Below are 25,679 nucleotides of genomic sequence, written 5' to 3' on the forward strand. Positions count from 1 at the left end.
TTATGATGTAGTTCAAGATATTTTCCTACATCTGTTAAAATTCAATCAATCCTTTCTAAAGTCTAGATCAAAAAAATTTTCTATGAATTGGCAGATCTCACTACTCAAAATTTTCTTCTGCTTTATATAGCTATTGCTGCTTGTTTGGACTTCTACTAACACATTAAGATAGCTTTATTGTTTATGTTTTTAGGCAGATATCTAGATCTGCACAAAAATTTGATCTCTAAGGGGACAAAGATGTCTGTATTCATTTTTATAATTTTAATAGGATCTAACAAAGGATTCATACAACAGAGTATGATCAAATGTTTATTTTAAAAAAAGTTTAAAAACTGCTAAGTTGCAGTGGCACAGGTCTGCAAACTACTCAGGAGGCTGAGGCAGAAAGATCACAAGTTCTATGCCAGCCTCAGCAACTTAGTAAAACATTGTCTTGAAATAAAAATAAAAAGGTCTAGTGATATATCTCAGTGGTATAGTACCCCTGGGTTCAATTTCCAGTTATCACACCTCGCAACACAAACATGTTCTGCAACTTAGGGTAAATATCTTCACTAGCTTCTGGGTAATAAGGCACTCTTAAAAATGTAGAAACAAAGAGGTTAATATCTAGAATACATAAGCAACTCAAAAGCAAAACCAGCTGACCCCTGCCAAAAAAAAACACAAAAAACCCTGATTAAAAAGTGGGGAACAGATCTTTAAATAACCATGCAAATGACCAACAGTATACCAAAAAAATATTAAACATCATTAATCAGGAAAACAAATCAAAACCACCATGACATCATCCCTTCACTCTAATAGGAAGCATATTATAAAATATAAATTATGTATAAATTACAATTTAGTTCCAAAGTGTCAGAGAACAAATTTTTAAATATTCTTACCAAAAAACACTTGGTAAGTAATCGATTTTCATTATTCACAGTAGATGTATACAGTCACCTCAAACATGGAATTATCAAATACTGAACAACTGCCTCAAGGAGAAAAAAAGGGTAGGTTCCTTTGAGTCTCTGGGTAAAACAGTTTTTGTTAATCAGTAAGTACATATGATACTTTATATGTGTTTGTTTTATGATACCTTATTAAAATATATGCACTGATTTGTTAATATTGAAATCACAGTAAACAGTCCTGTGATTGTCCTGGAAGTCATACCTAAATGAAATTTACCATTCATATTTTTTCCAAAAGGTGCCCCATCATAGCCTTTTTGTACTACACTTGGGGATATTTATTTATTTATGGTGATGGGGACTGAACCCAAGGCCTTACACAAGTTAGGCAAGTGCTTTAACACTGTGCTAAATCTCCAGCCCCTTGGGAACCATTTTAAATAGCAAAATCAGAGAAATGAAATGAAAAAAAAAAAAAAAAAAAAAAAGGAGAGAGCGAGAGAGAGAGACAATAAATGACCACTAAGAGGATACTTGTTTACAGTATGAAATCTTAAAAAAAAAGGTAAAACATCATCTTGTCAATTCTCAGGATTGTGTGCATAGCTGACTCAACTTTTTTGCAACTCTGCACATGTCTATGATAACCAACAAAATGCCATGAGCGTTAATTTGGGGATTACAAATAAATTTTAGTAAGTAGGCAAATTTTCAAATACACATCTGTGAAATAATGAGGACTGACTATATTTTGCATATGCTAGGCAGCTTGGTTATCTATAGTTATAAAAGATAAAAGTCTCTCCTGGTTAAGAAAACCAAGTTTTTAAAAGAAAAACGAACATGAGAGACTAGATAACTTTTCAAGTTTTTTATACTAAAAACCACTATCTTACTTATAACTTATTATTTTAAAAGTTTAATAAAGCAGGTTACATATTTCTTGAGTCACATTTTTGTTTTATTTCACTAACTAGATTAAAAGTTTCTCAAAAAAAAAAAAAAAAACCCCAAAAAACAAACATAAAAATGTTTCTCAGAATTGGAAACCCATCATTTCCCTTGGCATCTTTTCTCCTCTTCATTAACCCCTAGGGTCCTGAAAAGTATGTGTAGTTACTTGCTTTGATAGCAAAGGGTACTAAATTACTTATGGCTCATTAACCTGAAAAGCTGTAAAAAGAGAGAAAAAGTTATGGTGCTAGGAAACTAAGTGAACACAAAAGTTACACGCTTTTCACTTTTCTCATCATTCTTTTTTCACTAAAACCTAGTATTTTCACCTTGTGAAAGGCTAGAACACAAAATTGAATTGGACTACCTTGCAGCACATGGAGGAATTTACCAGGCATCCCCCAGTATTCTGAATAAAATGCTGTTGATCCCTAAAGAAGGCAATGTCCAATTATAATGTAAAGCAGAAAAAAGGTAAATATAGGCAAACATGCCAAAAATACCATATCTATTAATTTATTTTGTTTATGAAGTACTGGGGATTGAACCCAGGGGTGCTCTACCACTGAGCTACATCCCCAAGCCTTTTTTATTTTGAAACTCAGGGTCTTACTATGATGCCCAGGCTGGCCTTAAACTTGTGATCCTTCTGCCTTCGCTTCCCAAGTAGCTGGGATTACAGACTTGTACCACTACTCCGGGCTTTCACCTGGCTAATTTAAATTGGAGAAGTTAAGAGTGTATTAATTCTTTTAACTAAATGAAACTAAGCACACCTGTAATGTGTGGGAGGCTGAGGTTGGAGACTGCAAGTTCAAGGCCAGTCTAGGCAGGTAACTTATTGAGACCCTATCTCAATAAAAAAGAGCTAGGGCTACAACTTGGTGGTAGAGTATAACTGAGTTCAATCCCCAATACTGCCAACAAACAAAACAAAACCATTATCATTAAACTATGAAATGTGTTATTTTTCAAAATAAAATATATCAAAGGACTCCTTACAAACAGAAAATTCAGAAGACATCCTACATGGTTTTCTAAGTCTGATTATAAATTGAATAAAAATAATTAGGCACAATCATGTATATAAACATATATCAAGAATCACATTCATTTTAGAAACTTACATTTTATTTTAATGTTTAACATTCTCATCTAAGAAGTTATCTACCTGTGATAGAAATTGCTTAACTATTACTGGCTTAAGTCATATCTGAATTTAGTTTGGTCGAAGTGAGTATTTCAGCATTTCAGCTAAGAATATGGCACTAAGTTATCTTCTCATAAGTTAAAATCATATTGCTAATTCAGGAAAATCCATATATACTGTGTGTGAAATAAAGTATTATTTCAAACACCATAATAAATAATGTCAACAATAAAATGCTTCACTTTTATTGACACATGTTTTCTTGTTCATATTTTCCTTTTTAATTCAGTGGAACCAACATGAGAACAGGACCAGACTATTTCAGAGAATGAGAACATTATAAAAGGAATAGATGACACAACTTCACAAAGTTAAAAGCCGTTTCTACCTGCAAAATTAAAAGGTTGAACAAGATTTGTAATTCTTTTAAGTCCATAATATTGCTTGCTCTACAACTAGAGTTTAAAAAAAAAAAAAAGAGGTTTGTCCCAAGGACAGTTAGGAGGCCATGAAGGCAAGTTCTGCTGTATCTTTATAAAACAATCAAGTGTTTCATCATACCCTTTAATGGAATCTCAATAGTCTGAAGAATAATGTGTTCAGTAATAGACCTGATACAAAAAAGAGCTTCAACTGTAGTCTCAGCTAGAAGGGAGAATGAGACTGCAGAAGGAAAAGGTGCAGGGTGAAGGGAGGAAAAGGTTGAAATTAGAATATCTGATATAAGTTATAAAGATGTGAAATGGTTTTAAGTTTTTGTTATATTTGTTGTTGTAATGAAGCACTATAAATAACATTGGTGGATGGTTTAAATGCAGGAATTTATTGTCTTACAGTTCTGAAAGCTACAAGTTCAAAACCAAGGTGTTATGAGGATCATACTTCCTCTGAAATCTCTACCTCACGTTAAGCTTCAATATATCTTTGAAGAACATATTTCAATTCATAATATATTCTTCCCAAATATTTACATATTAAAATGTTCTTCCTGTATCACTTAATAGGATGCCACATTTATTCTAATCTTTAAAAATTAATTTCCATATTTACTAATATTATAAAGACCATACTGTCAAGCAGTGTGATAGAAACTATGCAATACAGAAAAAATACTGGAAGTAAAGATAGTTGAATTTCTACATCCTTAAACAGTAAAACTAAGATTTCCTATTATGGCACATTGGAAAATCTATTTCTAAATGAATAATTCAGAGTTCACCTAGTTTTATGGTTTAAATGTGAGGTGTGCACCAAAAGTGAGACAATGCAAGAAGGTTAGAGGAGAAATGATTGGATTATGAGAGCCTTAATCCAATCAGTGAATTCATCTCCTGACAGAATTAACCAAGTTGAAACTGAAGGTGGGTAGGGTGTGGCTGGAGGAGGTAGGTCATTGTGGAGCATGGTGTATGTATCTGGTGAATGAAGTCTCTCTCTGCTTCCTGATCATTACATGAACCACTTCCCTCCACCATACCCTTCCTCCATGATGTTCTGCCTCACTTCAAGCCCCGAGGAATGGAGGCTGTTATTTATGGACTGAGACCTCCAAAACCATAAGCCTCAAAATAAACACCTCCCTAAAACTGTTCTTGTCAGGTCTTTTAGTCACAGCAGCAAAAAAGCTGACTAAAACACCTCGTACATAAACAACAGTATTGATAATAAATTAAAATAAAGATTTCAAATATCTTACTAATAAATGTCTACCCCATTAAGGCTGCCCACAGTTTTTGTATAAGATATTAATAATTGGTCATTTTCCCTTCAACAAACACATTAAAATAAAAATGATTCGTAGATAATCGGATTGGGGCAAGTTATATGAATTCCAAGAAGTTCCTGAATGCCCTTATGCTAGTGTTCCAATGCCAAGATTGTCAGCAAAACATCTCTGCATAAACAGAGAAAGTCTCATAAAACCCAGACTTCTTGAATTTTCAGTTTTCTATGAATGATTAAATCTTCATATTATGTTTCCTGTAATGATGATGACCTATACTTGAGCTATTTCAAACAAATAAGACAGATAAATTCCTAGACATAGAATGTCTAAATTAATAGCTATGTACAACTAGAACTACTGACTCTATCTCACAGAAAAACGGAAAAGTATGTATCATCAAACAAACTTTTATTATTTAAATCCTGACACAATTAGGCAATTATCACATGAAGTGAATACAATATCTAACCAAATATATTTAAGGTAATACACTAATGTCTGGTAAGAAAACATGGTTAATTATAGTACCAATAATGCCATGGTCAGGGCTCTATCTCACATAAAGCTCTGTATGTTTGGTTTCACACACACAAACTTATTAATAATAAGTCAGGACAGTCACCAATAAAATTAGTGATGAAATATTTGAACAAAAAGAAAAGGGAGATTATTCCTGTTTGCACATTTATAGATAAAATTATTTACATATATTCCAAATTTGTTATTTTATAAAATTATAACCTGGAAAACCTGAAATAAATAAAATATTTTGTCATAGGCGTAGTATGTTTTCAGAACCATCTTTCAGACTGACTGATGGAATGATTTTTGCAGTACTGAGGATTGCACCCAGGACTTCATGAATGCCAGGCAAGCACTCTACCGTTAAGCGACACTCCGAGGCTTTCTTCTTAATCTTAAATGCCAGACAATATAAGCAATAGTTTTCCATTATGGGGGTTAAAGTTGAGCTCTAATAGATCACTGAGAGAGGTCAGTTGTCATGTCAGGTCTCATTTGGAATTAGCCAAACTAGTGGCCTATTAAAAAGTAAGTTTAAGATAAATACACTCCTACGAAATCAAGAATGGTAAAGATCCGTCTTCATTTGAGAGCTTATGAATACATAGAGAAACGTTCTTAACTAAAAAGGAAAAAACAAAAACAAACAAGCAAACCAAGCACAGTGGCACATGCATATAATGCCGGCAACTCAGGAAGCTGAAACAGGAGGATTGGAAGTTCAATCAAGGCCAGTCTCGGCAATTTCTCAAGATCCTCAGCAACTTAGTGAGACCCTGTCTCAAACAGTTGTAGCTCAGTTGTAAAGTGTGCCAGGATTCTATCTCCAGTTAAAAAAAAAAAAAAAATGGAAGAATGAAAAAGAAAAAGAAAAAACAAAGCTGTAGGGGGAAAAATTTATAGCAACATTCACTACACGTTTTAATACAATGTCCTCAATCACTGACTGACTAGCTCTTGGACTAATACTTTTAAAACCTTTGAGTTTAAGATCCATTATCTATTATCCTGACTTCAAAATGCTCATCTAGGAGAGGACAGAGGTATTGTTTTGGTTACTTTTTGTCACTAACAGGAATAATTTAGAGGATGAAAAGTTTATTTTGGCTCATGGTTTCAGATATCCAAACCCTGGTCGACTAACGCCAAAGAGCTAGGCAGGTGAGGCAGAACGTCTAGGCAGAAGGGCATGGTGGAAGAAAACAGATCAGAACAAGGCAACCAGAAGGCAGAGAGAGCTCTGCTCATCAGGGACAAAAACAACCTCAAAGGCATGCCCCCAGTGACCTACTTCTTCAGCCAAACCCTACCTGTCTACAGTTACTATCCAGTTAATCCACATCAATGGATTAATGCACTAATTAGGTTCAGGCTGTCTTAATCAAATTGTTTGACCTTTCAACTTTCTTGCATTGTCTCACACATTTGGGGGACAGTTAATACCTAAATTGTAACAGGTATTCTCCTAACTTACTGAATAAGGAGAGTTTGTGCTTTTAATCCGTTCCAATGCTAAATCACAACCACATATAGGTCTTGCATATTTGACTCATATCAGTGTATTTGCAGTACTTTATGTTACTTTGTAAGCACCCAGGCAGGCATTCTATGTACCCAAGATTGATAACATCAACTACATGGAAGCAGCTTCTTTTTTAAATACATTTTATGTCTGGTCTCAGTAGAAAAACAGTTGTTTGTCCCAAATAGTAGTCAATAAGAGATTATCTCTGTCAAGTAAAAAATTGCCAAAATTGTTTACTTTATTAAATTCAAGGTACTCTACAGAGTTTTTCTAGTAACAACAGGATAGTTTCAGAAGGAACAGCAAAGATATTCCTGAGAAGCCACTGACTCATATATTCTGATGTTAGAAAAGAATGTTCCTATGGCACTAATTTTACTCCCCTTGAATTATAGGAATTAATAAGTTTTCTGAGCAAGGATCTCATCTTATTCCTGGCAGCATCCTCCTATCACAGTATCCCCATATAGTTGGTATTAAATAAAATGTTTTAATTATTATGATTAAAAAAATGGGGAAAAGGACCAAATTCACATGAATTGTGAACTTCGGAAACCTATTTTCAATATGAAAACAGGTAGCTACTGTCTTTGCCATTATCAGGAATGCAATTAAAATAACTCACTGTATATCAGAAGGCATTGGTAACAGAAGTTTGGGCATATGGCTGTCTCTACTTTTCAGACACAGGCATTCCCAGATTGCTGGCTTCATCTGAGGGAATGAGGATTCAGAATTCACAGCCAGGAAAAAAAAAAAAAAAACTCAGCTGCTTGTTAAACTTCAAAATGGAAAAGTTCTCAAGAAGAAACAAAAGTACCACACTTTAATTAAACATTCATATTAGTAAACTTTTATTTTTGTAAGTTGGCAGGAATGATTCTAAATGTAAGATTCTTTTGTCTACAAGGCAAAAATTGACTTTCATTGTTGGAAGTATCTACTACATGGATACCAACTATAATAATAGTCTATATATACTAACGCTGAGAAATGAGTGAGGTAGAAAAACTCAAAGTCTAAGAGATCACAGAGAGCAATTACTTTTATTCACTTGTAATCTGTATAGAAGTCTAGGATTTGAAACTACATTCCTTTGACAAACTTTAATACATATAAATGTGTGTATATGTTTTCTTTGGCTAAGATTCTTGTAACAAGTAGGTGATTATCAAGCTACCTCTACAAGGACTCATTTAATAGGAAGTTACTCTTTCCAGGAGTAGTCCTTATTTCCTTTTCAAAATCATGTTTCTGACAATGGGGAAATAGTTCTTATTATTCAAGTGCATTTTAACATTATTTTATTTATCAGGCATATACATACATACATACATACATATAGATACACATATATATACACACACACACTATATTTAAAGACAAAAATTGTTTTTGTGGTGGTGGGCATTATAGATACATTTTTTAAAATATATTTTATTTTGAGACAGGGTCTTGCTAAGTTGCTGAGGCTGGCTTTGAACTTGCAGTCCTCCTTCCTCAGCCTCTGGAGCCACTGGGATTACAGGCATGTGCCACCATGCACAGATACATTTTTGTACTAGTATGTGTTATGGGTTGAATTGTGTCTATACACCACACTCTAAAATTTATATGAAGTCCTAACTCTCAGTGTCTCTGGATGTGACTGTATTTAGAGACAGGGCCTTAACAGAGGTAATTAAAATAATATCATTAGGGGAATATCCTTATAAGAATTACAGAGGAGACACAGTGTAAGACAGAGAAGACAATCAACTAAGTCAAGGTGAAAAGTCTATCACAGCCCTCAGAACAAACTATCCCTGCTGACAACATGACCACTGAATTCAAGCCTCCAGAACCATGAGAAAATAAATTTCTGTTGTTTAAACCACCCAGTCTATGGTAGTTTATTATAGCAGCTGCATCAAACTGACACCACACGTGCTTTACCATTTAATGCACTTATCCAAAAAAAGTTTTAAGAAAACTGAAGGAAATCCATATAGAGAAAAAAGTAAACAATGTATATGCAATTCCACAGAATTTTTCTTCTGAGCAAAATCTCAGAATGAGTCACTATATCCTCAATAAAATTCACACTAAATAATTCTAGCATATACTGAAACAGGACTTTTGGGTAGAATATTATTTTACAGAAAGGGAAAAAAGACTTGGGCAAATATTACTTTGTTCCTTTTTGCTTTCTACTTTTCTTTTTCTTTCTTTTTTTCTTTTATTCTTCTTTTCTTTCTTTCTGTTTTCTTTTTAGTACCAGAGATTGAACCCAAGGGCACTTAACCACTGAGTCACATTTCCCAGTCCTTTTTTATTTTTTACTTACAGACAGGGTCTCACTGAGTTGCTTAGGGTCTCACTAAGATACTGAGGCTGACTCTGAACTCAGAATCCTCTTGCCTCTGCCTCAGTTTCCTGAGCTGTTGGAATTATAGGCATGTGCCACCGCACCGACTATTTTTCTTCAAGCAGACTAAGGCTATCATATTACTAAAGCTTTGAAATATACAGTGACACAATTCCAGTTAATGGGTATTGCACATGTTGGAGTTTAATTCAAGATACAACAATAAAAAGGATGGTGATATGTAGCTTAGTGGTACAGTGCCTGCCCTGCATAAGTGCTGCAAAAAGAGAGAGTACACTCATGGTATCAATATGGTGGTATATAAAAGCTATAAGGTGTCTCAACAGTAAATATTAAAATAATAATTTAAAAATACATATGATAGACTAATGACAGAGTATTGATCTAACTTTTATTCTAATTTTTGGATGGTTATGCTTACGTAGTGTAGAGCCCCAAACCTTGTAGGAATTGGCTGTATTCGAGATGAGACTGTACAGTGTTCTTTAAAATTATTTTTGAAAATATGTATGCATGCGTAATGACTATTTTTAAGTGCTCCCAATATTAAGCCTGTACAGGGAAGAATAGTAAATATTGATACTTGTTAACATCAGATACATTATTGAGATAATAGAAAAGACTTTTTCAAATATTTCCATATATTTAAGTAAATACAGTAATAAATTTTATAGGAAATTCATTACCCTATAAACAGAAATATTTTCTAACATGCTCATTAGGATCAGTATTCAGTTTGGTCAGTCATATTCCTCTTCATTTTTCTAAGCTTAGACATATTGGAGTTAACTGCATTTACTCTATTTAAAAAAATTTTTTAAAGTATACTGCTATGTTTGTAATCAAACTTTATGGCATAATAAGTAACTTAATTAAAATATATTTTCCTGATATTACTTACCATCTGAAAAGAAGTTATTAAAATATACAATTTCCTTATTTTGATATTTTATAGTGGTTGGAGTTCAGAATCAGAATAACTTACTCTGCAGATTCATCTGAAATTTCCAAATGTGTCTTTAAAAAAATCTAGTTTCTGTTCCAAAAGTGAAACACAAATGCAGTGATTTACAAAAACAGTTGACAATTAATAATTAATTTATTTACAAACATATACAGTACACCTAGATATTACTCATTGCAGAATATTTCAACACTTCATCATAAATGTCACACATATTAAAAATAAATAGGACAAATTAAAAAGTAGATTTAGGTTTCCGGGTTAAGATAGTGAGTTGTACACATGCATTTAATTTCAATCCCTCTGGAAACCCTACTAAAAATAAAAGCTGTATCAGGCAAACTCTTTAGAAAGAAAAATATCCACAATGATAGTAGGGAAAAGGGGAGAATGAGAAAAAGCAACATTTTTAAAATTAGAAAGGAAATGTACCAGCGATAACTGATAGTGTACCAGCGACAACTGATATTATACCAGAGAAACCTGACTTCTGGGCTGACAAAGAAGCTAAGAACCAACCCATTTTATACCACGGAAGTTTCAAAAGACACAAGCACTGTCAGTGCCAGGTAACACTAAAACTGGGGGTAAAGGAAATAAAGGGCAAGAGCAAAGGGGACTTCACTGACAGCTATTTAAGAAAAATAATCAGATCCTTTAAATCCCTCCAAGGACTTCCTGCACCAGGGAGACTGGCTGTCCTGAAAGTTTATTCTCTTCGAAGTTTAAAATAAAGGGTCTTCAATAAAAAACTTGTTGCTGTGCTTCTTCATCATATCCAAACCAAAATAGGTTACATAGGTCATTATTAGCATACTGAGACAGAGAATGTCTGCCTCCTTTCTTCACTCTGTACCCAGAATCTTTGTGGACAGATATCATCAAGAGATTGATTCTTCCCTGGAAAGTGGATTCAATCTGAGGAATAATACCTCAGAACTCTAGTACTGGGATTTGGTACACCAATAATCTTCCCTGATCACCATCCAACAAAGTTCAAAACAGACAAACCCTATCCAAGCTAACCAGTGATTATTTGGTATCTCTAACTTAAAATACAGAATTTATGAATAAAAAACAAGAAACAGAGCAACATATAACAAATAGACTATGTGGTCTTTAACAGTTAAATTCACGTAGAGATGCTTCATACTTGATAACTAGAATTAGTTTACCACAAAATACAAAGACTATTCTATGAAAGTAATACCCTATTAATATGTTCAAGACAAAAATAATATAATCAACTCATTAGACATGAAAAAGCATTTGATGAAATTCAGTAAGTCTAAAAACAAAAACTCCAAACTTTCAGCCAAATAAGAAATTCCTAAATTTATTAAAATATATCTAAAACCTAGAACTGTTATCACTCCTAAAACATTAGCTTGCAAAAGAGAAAAAAAAAATTTACAACATTAGATTGCCAATTGTCACGACAACAATAGGTGCAAAGGTAGTGTCCCAGATTTGTAGCTATTTTAGCCTTTGCAGCAGCTGGGAGGGACCTTAGATACATGGTTACCCCAGCTATAAGAAGCCAGAAGCCTTATTTTAATTCAGTGGGCTATATGAATGCTACATTATCTATGTATGCCGTTTATATTTGTTTTGCCTTATATGTGTGCTGAAGAACCAATTCAGGGCCTCATGCACGCTAAACATGTACTCTACCACAGAAGTACAACTTCTAGTACTCACTGTGTATTTATAATTTTGAAAACTTCATAGCAGTTAGTATTCCTTTTACCATAAAACAATGATAACAGTGTTGCATTATTACAAAATGTAGATAAGATTTTACTTGTATTAGCAATAACCATTAGTACATTCCAGGGATTAATCAAAAAATTTGCAGACTTCATGGAAAAAACTGAAATTCTATCTAAAGATATAATACAAGACCCTAAATAAATGGAAACACGTATCATCTTCATAGAAAAAAGGATGCAATATAGTAAAATAGACATTTTTCCTGAATATAAAATTCAAGGCTATTCCAGGAAAGAAATCTCTAAAGTGTTTTTTCCTATGTATTAAGCTAATCTTGCAAAAGGTCAGAAACACTACAATTTCAAGATGACAAAAAAGGGACACCTGATTATCAGATATAAAGGAATTAGGGGAAAAAGCTATTAATATACTTAAGGTAGTGTTCTATTAGTGAAAGAAAGGTAATGGAACAAGTGGTATAGATTAGAGATCAGAAACAGTTCTATTTGTTAAGAGACCTTGCTATTTGAAGAGGCAGCACTGCTTATATGTGGACAATGAGTCAATTATTTAAGAAATGTTGCTTAGCAATTTATTATGTCACATGAAACAAAATGAATTTTTAAAAATAATTTTTTAGATGTTGACAGACCTTTATTTTATTCATTTATTTTTATGTGGTGATGAGAATTGAACCCAGTGCCTCCCACATGCTAAGCAAGCACTCTACCAATGAGCCACAACCCCAGCTCCACCAAATGAATCTTTACCTCATAGGATATATAAAATTAATCTGTTCAATTGACTACCTAAAAATTTAAAACTTTTATGCACTAAAATTTACCAGCAGGTGCAAACATGAGTTGTGGGAAGATCACACAAGCCAAATAAAACCAATGAAGAATTATTATCTAGAATAAATATATAAATAAATGCCACAAATAATTTTTTTTTTTTTTTAAGAGACAGTATACCTAATGTTACTGAGGCTGACTTTGAACTCCTGGGCTCAAGTAATCCTTCTGCCTCAGCCTATGGAGTAGCTAGAACTACAGGAGAGCACCACCATACCTGCCTCAATCTAATTTTTTAAAAAATGAACAACAGGCAAAAATAATGAAGAGACTAAAAACAAAGTCTGTCAACAAATGTATGAAAAGATATTCAACTTTACTTGTCACTAAAGCAGCACGAATGAAAATATTAATAATTTTTAAGGAAATTAACTAATTATAAAGACTGACAATACTAAATGTTGATGAAGATGTGAAAATTTTATTCTATTTATTCTTTCAAATATTTTCTTTTTCATTTTTATTCCCCCACCCCTCTCTCTCCATTCTGGAATTTCTATCATCTGGATGTTAGCACTGTTATTTTTATCCTTACTGTCTCTCAACTTTTAAAAAATATTTTCTGTTTATCATCCTGTCATCCTTTTTCTCCTGAGATATGCTTGCTCTAATCTTCTGTTTTATTCAGAGAGATCTATTCTGCTATTTATCCTAGACTGAACCAACAGCCTTGTACCCACTAAACACGTGTTCTACCACTGAACATTAAGTGCCCAACCCATTTTTCATTTCTTTTTGAGTCTGAGTCTTGCTATGTAAATCCAGCCTAGCTTCCAGTCTGTGATCATCCTGTCTCTGTTCCCAACTACACCCCCAACCCAGCAGGTAGGATTACAGGTGGGTGTCACTATGCCAAAATTTTTTCAAAGTGTCCTATTTCATACTATTTTCTCCCCAAACATTTTTTGTATAGGTATTAGAGTACTTTATTATTAATGACATTTATTCTATTTTTTTACTACTAATAGAATTTATAACCCAGTATATTATTGTTTTCTTTTGAATGTTTTATTATTTTGTCCTCTGTGTTAATTTTCTTCCAGAAAAACTCATTTCAAGCAATATATATGAAGAATGCCAGGCCACAATCACTGCCAAACCTATTGAGTTCAGGATGTGCAGGTAGAAAAAAACCTATGGTGGAACATTAGAAAAAACCTATGGTGGAACAGCAATATAGTCAATTTCTCATCTTTTCTCCAAACAATTCTTTGGCAAAGAAGCTTCATTCTTTGTTCATATGCTAGAGCATCATGACAAGGAAACACTCCTTAGATGACTGTGAGAGTGTGAAATACATATTTAGTGTTTGTTCTTGTTTTCTGAACAGTCCCTAAAACCCTTGTTTGGAGTAGCACTAGGAGAGTCATTTGCTATATTTGGTCTGTAATCCCTGGTTCCTCATTCACAAGCCCTAAAACCTTTGTAGTTTCCTGAGTGACAGGTGTGTCTGGAACAGAGCTCCTAAATCCCTTGAACTGTCCTGAGTGACAGAAGAATCTTTTCTTCTAATGAGATGAATCTCAGTGGGCTCCTGCAGTCTTCAGTTTGTGCCTGTTAACAGGGGAACCAAAATATGAATAAAGGGTTTGAACTTTAGCCTCATTCCCTGACTTCTGGGAGATGGGGATAGGAACTAAAGGATCGATATCAATAGTCAGTGATATAATTGATCATTCCTATGTAATGAAGTCTCCTTAAAATCCCGAAGGACATTACTTGGATGAGCTTTCATGTTGGTGAACACAACACACAAATGCACCAAATGAAGGTACAACCCAACACCATGGAGACAGAAGCTCCAGACTTCATCCTATGTAACTCTTCATCTGGTTATTAATTTTTATCCTTTAGATTATCTTTATAATAGATAATTAAGCACAATTGTTTCCTTGAGTTCTGTGAGCTGTTCTAGCAAATTAATAAAGCTGAACAAGGGGTTCGTGGGAACTTTTAACTTACTGCTGGTCAGTCAGTCAGAAGTATAGATGACAATGTACTTATTTGTGATTAGCACCCAAGGTTGGAGGCACTCTTGTGGGACTAAGCCCTCTTCCAACAAAATTTGACCCTATCTCCAGGTATATACCATAATTAAACTAAATTACAGGGCACCCAGCTAGCATCAGTTGGAAAACATCTTGGTACATGGAAAAATACCCTCACACATTGAGTGTTGGAAGTGTTGGACAGAAGTCAAGCATGGTGGCACATGCCTGTAATCCTGAGACTTGGGAGACTGAGGTAGGAAGATCACAAGTTGGGAGGACAGCCTGGGCAATTCAGCAAGACCCTAGGGATGTTGCTCAGTGGTAGACCATCCCTAAATTCAATCCCCAGTACCTTTCAAAAACAAAAACATAAAACAGTGTTGAGTAGAGAAAAGAAAAAAAAAATTGGTTTGGTTTTCCTCATATCTCCTACCAACTGTAATTCATCAGCACTGAGAACCTGGCAGGTAAGAAGTATGGAAACAATGATCTATTTTTCTTAACCACTCAGAAGCAAAAGGTATATTTGTACTACCCTGATCTGACTCCTTAGAGGATGAGAGAGGTCTAAAACACAGCTGGTATGTGAAGTTTTGTTAACTTTGGTTCAGAAGAGAGGAGGAGCAGCAGAAATTCAGTAGTTCTTTTCCTATTTTTCTTCCCATAGCCATGGCAAGGCAGTGTCAGCCCCAGTATAAAGTTCCAGTCCTTTCTTTCATCAATCTAAGGGTTTCTCACTATTTGTTCAAAAACATTTAGTTTTCCTTTATAATTGAACTAAAGCTGCTTAGGTGAGCAAGTCACCTATTTGAGCATCTTTTTAGGAATATGAACCAGTTAATTCACTTCAATGATGAATTATTTCCTCATTTGAGCATATTAAGAGGTTTTTTCATTTAAGTTTTCAAAACTGTTCCTTGCAATTCTTCCCCTCCCCATCCATATGTTCATTCTATCATGTTGCGAAGCAAGTGTCAAGCACTCCTGGGTTACCAACTTACATAAAGAATAATAATAAATATTGACTAGAAATGTATTAGTTTTACTAAGAATGATCTGGTAAAGTGTTATTTCAGTGAAAGATTCTCAAATGTCAAAATTTTTTCTCTAGAAAATTCAAATTTCTACCAAGAAGAAACTTTCCTCCAATATACTATTGAAGGAAAAGGTATATATATCAACCAGCAACACACTGGAAGCAAGACAGAGAAAGTGGCTGAGGTAGAGGGGTCTTCTATTACTCAGCACAAGAATTTTTAAGACTGCTGGAGTATAAACCATAAAATGAAATGATTTAAAAGATTATAGGGACTTTTACACTTAATAGAACTGTTAAAAATACTAAGTTTGTCATAGCACACTTGAGAGAACAGAACATATTAAATATTGGTATTATTGATATTAATATACATTTTATATGCATACTTGGGGGGAGACTGAGGATTAAATCTGGGGTGCCTAACTACTGAGCCCCATCCCCAGCCCTTTTATATTTTAAGACAGGTTCTCATTAAGACGCTTGGCACCTCAATAAGTTGCTGAGGATGGCTTTGAACTCATGATCCTCCTGCCTTAGCGTCCTGAGCTGGGACTACAGGTACATGCCATCATGCTGTCTTAAATTTTATTTAGAGTTTACTAATACCAGGGACCACTTTATACAATGTCAATCTTCAAATAATACATCATTTGCTCTTGTATCCACTTGGATTCTCTGAGGAACAGAAGTGGGGAGTGAGGGGAGAGATGTATGTGGTAAATTGGTCATGTGATTATGGAGGCCAAGAAATCCCGTATCTGGAGAACCAAGAAAGTTAGTGTTACAAAAATCTAGGTATAAGTCTGAAGATCCAAGAACCAGAAGCAGAAATGTCTGAGGGTAGAAGAAGAAAGTTTCAGCTATAACAGAGAGAGTCAATTCACCCATTCTCTACCCATGTGTTTTATCTGGCCCTTCAAGGATTGGATGATGTCCACTTACACTGGTGACTGTAATCTTCCATACTCAGGCTATTAATTCAAATGCAAATCTCCGTTGGAAACACCATGATAGACACAGCCAGAAATAATATTATCAGCTATTTGGACATCCCTTGGGCTAGTCAAGTTCAAAAATTAACTATCACATTCCTCAAAAGCAAAATTATAATTTCACAAATTTTTAAATTACTAACCTCCAAATCAAACTCAAGGCTATCTGAACCAATGCCTCAAACTCAGCTGTTCAAACTAAGATTCTGAGGGCAAAATAGTACAACATAGGGCCCTAGCTCTAAGGAACTTCCAAAGCAGATGGAGACCAGATTGTAGACAACATAGAACAGAAACATTAAGATAACTATATACTATCTACAATTTATAAGCAGAGTAACCTTGAGGAAAGGGAGAGTCACAATTAAATTCCTTCATTCAGCAAATGTTTCCTAACAGCCTGACATATTATAGGTATTGATAACAGCAAAAGAAACAAAGTGTACTGACAAAATCACAACTAATATTACATATCATTATCATTATTTTTGATAATGTAATATTATAAAGAAAGTGCTTTTTCCTTTGGTTAATGTTAAGCTAGATCATACCTTTGAATGGTATGTGTCTTACTGATTCCTAAGAGTTCATTTATGCTGGGGATTGAACCCAGGGCCTTGTGCTTGTGAGGCAAGCACTCCAACTGAGCTATATCCCCAGTCCAAGAGCTCCTTTATGATTAAGTATATTCACATTTTGCCATGTATTGCAAAGGAAATGCTATGTTTTTTTCTTATTAACTTGACTGTGGCTTTATTTTTTGGTTGTAAATAAATTATATATTGAAATATAATCATGTTCTGAACAAAAAAAAAAAAAAAAAACAAAAAACAAAACCCTAAAACAACCATGAACAAAAAGTATCAAAGCAGTTCACAATTATGTATATGAGACTATGTGTAGAAAAGAAAAAGCAATAAACAAACAAGAATACAGTTATGTCAGATAGTAATAAAACATTTTACTAAGAAAAATGATTTTCAATCTGGTATTTTAAACTGAGTAGCCATTGCTTGTAAGTCTAATCAGATAATGTTTAATCAAAGGGAAGATTTGAAGCAGGCTTTTAGTTAGACTTCGAGTTAAATTGTTGGGAATCATGAAATCCTTGGTTTACTTCAGTACAAACCAAACACATTTTTACCATTCACTGCCAAATTACTATTTATCTAAGGCCATCATGGGTAGCTTTTGTCCTTGAACAAAGACAAAGATAGTCTAATTTTTAATATTACAAACTCAGAAAACTATTTTGTAAGCATACCAAGACTAGGTCTTCCTCATAAGGACACACTAATCAAGTTTGTAGATACTGATAAAGTAGAATGCAAATTTATTTATTATTTTTCTCATAAATCTTCTTCTGATTTCCCCCATTAACCTTTTTTTAAATTTTTTTTTTTTTTTTTTGGTGAGGACTGAAACCAGGGACATTTTAACCACTGAACTACATTCCTAGTCCTTGTTATTTATTTACGTATGTATTTATTTAAATTTTTAAGACAGTGTCTCCCTAAGTTGCCAAGGTTGGTCTTGAACTTGTGATCTTCCTGCCTCAGGCTTCTGACTAGATGAGATTACAGGGACATACACCACTATTAGGATCCTACATTTATTCATTTTAAGTGATAAATATTAGATGTTAATTAATGTGGAATGCATGGGATTAACAAACAGTACAATCTTTCCTTAGAGAAACTACTTAAGAAATCAAAATCTTACTTGGTAAACATGAATGATGTAAGAAAAGGAATAATTAGTCCAATGACAGAAAAACAGGGCATCCTCTACCCCAGATACTGATGAGCAATGTCAACCTCTGGCTTTTTTGGACTTCCCTTTTCCATACCTATAGCCTTAAATTAAACATCCCTTTTCTTCCCTTCTGATCTCTAAAAAGGAGTAAATAAAAATGATTAAATAACAACTTACTAAATTCCGATTACATTTTAATTTTATCTCCCAAATCCTTAAAGTACTTGACATTTAGTTAATTTACCTTGTAACTAAATCAGTTAACTTACACAAAAATATTTCATTTATTTCAGTGACAGATAAACATATAGTCCTTGTTAGAATGAATTTATTATTCTAAATCTCAGAGAACCATCTTATTTCCAAGTTATTAATGATCACATATCACAGTAGTCTCCACATTCCTCCAATGTCAAGTGATTCACTGTACCTCCAAATGACCAGAGGCTGTACTAATGTAAGACTATTGTCATAGAATACTTCAGACGCTGACCCAAGAAAAGGCAATAAACATATTTCATTATCCTTTCATGTGTGTCACTTTTTTTAGTACCAGTGAATATGATTTACTGGAATCAAATTTTCCATCGAGATAAATGTAGATTCTGCTGTTATGAATGTGAATTTGTGTTCAAATAAGCTTAAAAGACTGATAATTTTAAATTGATTTGAGAAAAGATATCTAATTTGGCTTTCACTTTAATAAATTGATTTAGTACTATCTTTATGTTAAAGATAGTACAGGTGAGCATAATCTATAAGAATGCAGTCCAGAATATTTTATTTTTTTAGAACTGCTATTGTCTTCTGTTTTTCAAAATGTTGTTCCATACCTCAGGAGTTCCACCCATCAAAAAAACAGAATTGACCCAGAAAAATGGAGACACTACCTCACAAGGGGATAAGGTCAGACACAACAGTCTGACAAAGTGTTTTTGAATGTTGCTATCAGTCTTGTTCCAGGTTAGCTTCAACCTTGACAATAAAATCTGTGAGACAACAACAGGATATCCTATTCAAAAATGGTGATGATCTAGGAGTGGGACCAATGAGAAAAAAGATCTTCGCACTACTGTATGCTGAATGTAAAAAAAAATAATGCTTACAATTAAAAAGCTAATAATTCTACTTAATATTCAGTTAAAAGAAAATTTTATTATAAATCAATTTGTTTAAAAGCTAGCAATTTCACTGCAATATGCAATTTGAACCATTACACTTGTTCAGAAGAATAATTCCTATCAGAAATATCTAAAAACCATCTAATATTAAGCCTCTAAGAATAAAATAAAATCTAGTATCTGGTTTCTGTGACTATACACTTAAGTTACATGTTGGTATATTATTCCTTATGTCCCCATTTAAAAAATCTGATATTATAGTATTGCCCATACAACCTCTAAAAAGTTTTCAAGTATCAGTAATATTTATTTCAAATTTCAAACTTTAACTAGAAAAATAGTGAGTTACTAGCTGTTCTCTCATCTGGACAAAAAGTTGCCAGGCAAGGGCAACTTTTAAATGTTGATTTTATGGAAACTGGGGTAACAAAGCATGGTAAGAAGAAATATAAATGTAAACAAACTTTGGAAGGACATGCATTGGAATCTGCAAAGTGAATCACTTATAAAATAAGGATATTAAGAGTCAAGGACTAAATCTTATATAATGTGCTATAAAACAAAACAATGTTATTTTTAAAACTAGCTATTCATGTTTCAATCCTAACTATATATTTACTAATTTTTTGTTGGCTTGCACATATCCTGGGAGACTTTAAAATCTAATGCACAAATAAAAAAAGAAGACTGAAAAACTAACCATAATAATCACAATTAGGGTACAAAAGATAAACACATAAAGGTTCTCAGCAGTCACCATGTGTCTTCAAGGAGTATTATGCTCCTTACACCTTTAGAACCACACAACAAAATCTCCCTTTCCCTTATAGAAGACTACAAATAAAGAGGATCTTGGTCAGGAAGAAAGCTAATTCTAATCTGCGAAATAGTGCCCACTGCACTAGACCCCTGTCTTCTTAACTTCCAAGTCCTCCGTAGTGAGACGCTTATAAAGTCACAGAAAATCCACCATGGTTTTTCACAATAAACCACTAGCAGAGGCAATCCTGTTCTCTAAGGAGTCCTCATATGAATTTTCTCATTTTTCCTAGTCACCCAAGGAACAGCAGCTGATGCCCCAGAGGCATGGGATCATATTCTCCCCTTCATGCCCTTTTCTCTCAGAGGGAAGGTATCCTTAAGTAATATTATAAGTCTTCCTACTACAAAATGGAAACACATTTGCAAAATATCTGATAGTCTAAAACAAAAATGAACAAAAGAACACTTCATATTCATTATTTTAATTATAACAACAATCTCAAGTATAAGATGGGCAGGGGCTAGAGTTGTGGTTTTAATAATTACCAAATTCTATGGTCACCATATATATATTCCTCAATGATATGCTGTAGCATCTTTACTCAACATGATACACATTTCTGGTATGAGTTTGCATTTACACTGATTCTTACAGTCTCTCCTATCTTCCTGGCTATCCTGCATTCCAAAACCCTTGGTGCAATTGCCCTTCCTGCTTAAAGTTACAATAGCTGGCATCACTGTTGCAACAAAGAATCTTGGTGAAAGAGTTCATAATGAAGAGTCCTCTTTAGTACACAGAGGAGAATTTAAGTTCTGCTTGTTATTCAACACATTCCAATCCAACTTGCTACATTTTTTATTCATCACATTTTTCAGTTCCCTCACATTTTGAGAAAAGAACCTTTTTTTAAACTACATCTTTCTACCTTTGCACTAGAAAATATAAATGCTTTTTCAGCTTGCTTAAATAATTGTATTTATAAAATGATATAATGGTTAAATGAAAAGATTTGTTTTCTTCACAACCAGATGGAATGAAGAAAAAGGATGGGTAATTAGTTTCATCCTCAGCTACTATCTTCAGGCCTCTATGCTTAACTCCTTTTGGAAGCTGGGCCAAGAGTTCTACAATAAATCTTAAATCCTGTCTGAACAGTGCACTAAACACAGTGGGAGCTGTTGATTCCACTGTGATTCATTTCACTTCTCTCCCTCAGGCCTTTCACTCAATGTAACACCCTTCAATTATACTGGCTTATTTCTAGAGTGGGGGGTGCTGTTATTTTCTGGAGATACTTTTACTTGAACTCACTTCAATCCCTACCAAACAAAAAAGGAAAAAAGAGTAAGTTATAACCCTAGAATGTACATATCCTAATTTATTTATAAGACCTAAATTCGTTCTTAAAATAAACAGGCAGAGAAACACTTACCCTAATCCTCCTAAAGTGGTACTTCAGGCCTTATGTACTAATGTTACTCAGATACCCTTTCTCTGCTTCTTCTAAAATTCCTAATAATTTACCCCTATAACAACTTACCAACAATAAAAAGAAATGGAAGAGCACAGGATAAATAGGAAATGTTAGGGCAGTTTCCTCATCTGCCTAATGAGGCAAAGGAATTTAAATTACATTTAATCACTTTATATTGCAGGAAAGCAAATTTCATAATTTAAAAATGCTAGATATTTCTAAAATGATAAAACTGTTTTACTTTTTTGAAAAAACTATATTATAAAAGTTGTAATTTTGTAAAAAGTTGTTTTCCTATTAACATTTATGAAAATACCAGTGCCCACAATTTCACCCAATGTCTACATATTCTGTTACATGACACCTAAAAACAAATAACTAGAACATCACTGAAAGAAGGCTTAAGTTTTCATCTCCAACTGCCCTATACTCACATTTGCTTTGTGATACTAAATGTATCGCTCATTCAACCTCTAACAGTCTATAAACTGTTAAAAAGATCGGGTGAAAAAGGGATGAATTTTTACAGTACTACTCAAACTTAATATTCTAAGACTGAAGGTATTATTAATTCCCTATGATCATCTGCTGTCTTTCTACTCCTAATCTACGCTTACCTTAACAATTCACATACCATTCACATATTTATTATTTTGTTATCCATAATAATAAGAATTTTGACAAAGTTGTCCATACACATGAATTTTCTGTTTCATATTCCTTTTCCTCTATTTCACATTGGTCAAGAACAAAATTTAACTGAATATATTAAACTGGTGCTATTAAACTCTACGGATTTTCATCAATAAAATGAGGATAAAACTATTTAATCTATGCATTAGTAGAGTACCTAGAACATAAAACTTGCTCTTATTAGCATGTTCTCCAGTTATAATCATGTATCACTAAGATTCCATACACTGATACTTCAACTAAATACTGCCAGTCCTTTTATAATGTATGGATTATATCTGAAATTGTTTTAAAGTGAAAGTATTCAAACACCCAATGAGTAAGTATCTTTCTGTACATTAACTGTTATGGTTTGGGTATGTGGTATCCCCTTAAAAGCTCATGTGTAACAATGCAAAATGTTCAGAGGTGAAAAGATTAGATTACAAGAGTTGTAACCTAGTCAGTGGATTAATGATATGGATTAACTGGGTGGTAACTATGGGCAATGGCTAGAAGAGGTAGGTCATGGGGGGCATGCCTTTGAGAATTCCATTTTGTCCCTAGTGTGCAGAGATCTCTCTGCTCTCGCTCTCTCTGCTTCCTGGTGTCATATCCTGAAATGCTTTTCTTCACATGCCCTTCTGCCATGATGTTCTGCCTCACCTTAAGCCCAGAGTTATGAAGTCAGTCATCTGTAGACTGAAACCTCTGAAACTGTAAGCCCCCCTTTACCTTTCCTCCTCTCTACATTGTTCTTGTCAGGTATTTTGGTCACATCAATGAAAAAGCTGACTAAAACAGTGACCTTGATAAACTCAGTGACTTAAGCATAATTTCTTTAGATTCGGTTAGATTTTCTGTGTACACAATTGTGTACACTATTTTATTTTTCCTCTCCAATTTTCAGGCCTTTTAAAAATTTCTTTGTCTTGCTGGACATGATGGCACACACCTATAATCCCAGTAACTTGAGAGGCTGAGGCAGAGGATCACTGCTTATGTTCTTTTTGACTTATGTAATGACTGGTATACTTGGGTTTAGGTTTAATGTATTATTTTTTTATCTATTTCTCCCATCTACTCTTTGTTTCTTTACTACTTAATGCAATATAGATTTAGTAAAATGCCCTATTCTAATTTTTCTACTTTATTCACTTTTTGAATATTTTTTGCATAATTACATTACTGGTTGCCATAAAATAAAATCCCTCAGTTATTATAATCTACCTGAATTGGCACATTCTAATAATTAAGAAAAATAATATGACATGGCAAATTAATTCCATTTACCTATTCTGCCACTTACTATGCTTATAGCACATCTTCCTATTTTGTTTTAAACACTATAGATGACAATTTACATTACATCTTAAAGTTGATAATTTTTCTATTTACCTACATTTTAATTTCTCTAGCATTCTCCCTTTCTTTCTGCACTTACCTGTTTTTTATGTGTGAACATTTTCCTTTAGTGTAAAGCTCTTCCTTCAGTATTTTTTATGGTGGCAGAGCTCCTTTGGTTGATCTGAAAATTTCTTTACCTTGCTTTATATCTGAAGCATACTTTCATTGAATATTTAATTTTTAATTGACAACATTTTTCTTTAATACATTAAAGCAATAGTTGCACTGTTATTAAGCTCCCAGTACTATTGAAAGTAAACTTTATATATCGAATTAAACTGTTTCTTATCTAGGTTTAGTTTCTTTCAGTTGTGAATCACAATTATGTTCATGCAGACCTTTGGAACAGACTTATGTGATCCAAACACATTTTGGGGGTGAGGGTGCTGGGGATTGAAGCCAGGGACACTCTACAATTGAGCTATATCCCCAGCCCTTTTTATTGTTTCTTGTGAGACAGGGTCTAAGTTGCCTTGGTTGTCCTGGAACTTCCAATTCTCCTTTCTCAGTCTTGCATGCACCATTTTGAATCAAGATTTTATATTAAAGTGCCAAATGGGAAGAGTAAATTCAAATTCAATTCAGAAACCTCAAAGAATTCCCTAAGGTAAATATTCAAGGAAAATGAACTATCAATTTTAAATTCACAGAAACACAATGAAATAAAACACTATCAATGAATGTCAACACACACACACACACACCATCAGAATTTAAATGGTAAAGAATTCAGGTAATTTTGACTCAGAATATAAAATAGTACTGTGCTTATATGCTTGAACAGAAGTTGGAAAATAAAGTCAGGAAAATGAAATTTTAAAAAATGAACAAACAACTTGAAAAAGACTGCAGTGTTGAAAACATTTTTAAAGTCATTGGATAGATTTAACAACAGATAGGATAAACCAAAAGAGAATCATTACTAATGGGTAAATACAACAATAATAATCCAAAAATGTAGCTAAAAATGACAAGTAGCAGACAACAGAAAGAAGAAAAAAAGAATTAGGAAGTAGGATGCATATGAAATCAAGAGTTCTAAAAGCACAGATTGGAGAGAAAACTAAATTGATCAAGACCATGGCTGAGAACTTAACAGAAGTACTGGAAGACATTAAATCCTACATATAAGTCCAAAACACCCAAAACATAACAAGTACAATAAAATCCAAACTGACAGTACATGAAGGTTCAAAAAATTTAAGAGCAGTTCATAAAAATATCCAGAAAGAAAAGAAAGAATACTAAATAAAAATTACCTAGCTTAAGTCTTTAATTAAGTTAGTGGTATAACATCTTCAATATGTTAATAGAAGATAATCATCAACCAAGTATTTTAACAAAGAAATCTAATGCAGAAACCACTGAACAAGTAAACTATTGGTTTTCCTTAGAGGAAATTGTTTCTGGTGAAACAGAAGTGAAAATTTCCAAAGTGAATAACAGGAGGAATAAATCTAAACAAACAGACTACATAAGATAGTAATGATAATGTGCCAACTTTGGAAATGAAAACATGATATTGTCAAAATATCAAACAACAGGAACAATACAGCTTAAGGGTACAGTGAGCAAAGATGCAGAAGCGAAGGAAAAAAGAATAATTTTAGACTTTATCTGTATTAAAATAGAAAAGGTATCAATTATAAAGCAGACATAAAAATAAAAAAGGTTAACAGTAAACAAAGTACAATATGGCAGAATATACAGGAAAATAGTGGAATGAAAACATATGAAAGGAAAAAAAAAGGAAATGTAGAAACTAAAACCTGACAATGCAG

General features: G+C 33.5%; 1 protein-coding gene across 5 annotated transcripts in view; it reads right to left on the reverse strand.

The window, feature by feature from the left end:
- The window catches only part of Jmjd1c (jumonji domain containing 1C), a 299,325-nt gene that overhangs the window by 104,203 nt on the left and 169,443 nt on the right, over nt 1–25,679 (reverse strand). The gene's annotated exons all lie outside the window — the stretch shown is intronic.

This window comes from Sciurus carolinensis, chromosome 5 (assembly GCF_902686445.1).
Source record: "Sciurus carolinensis chromosome 5, mSciCar1.2, whole genome shotgun sequence".
Taxonomy (NCBI): Eukaryota; Metazoa; Chordata; class Mammalia; order Rodentia; family Sciuridae; genus Sciurus; species Sciurus carolinensis.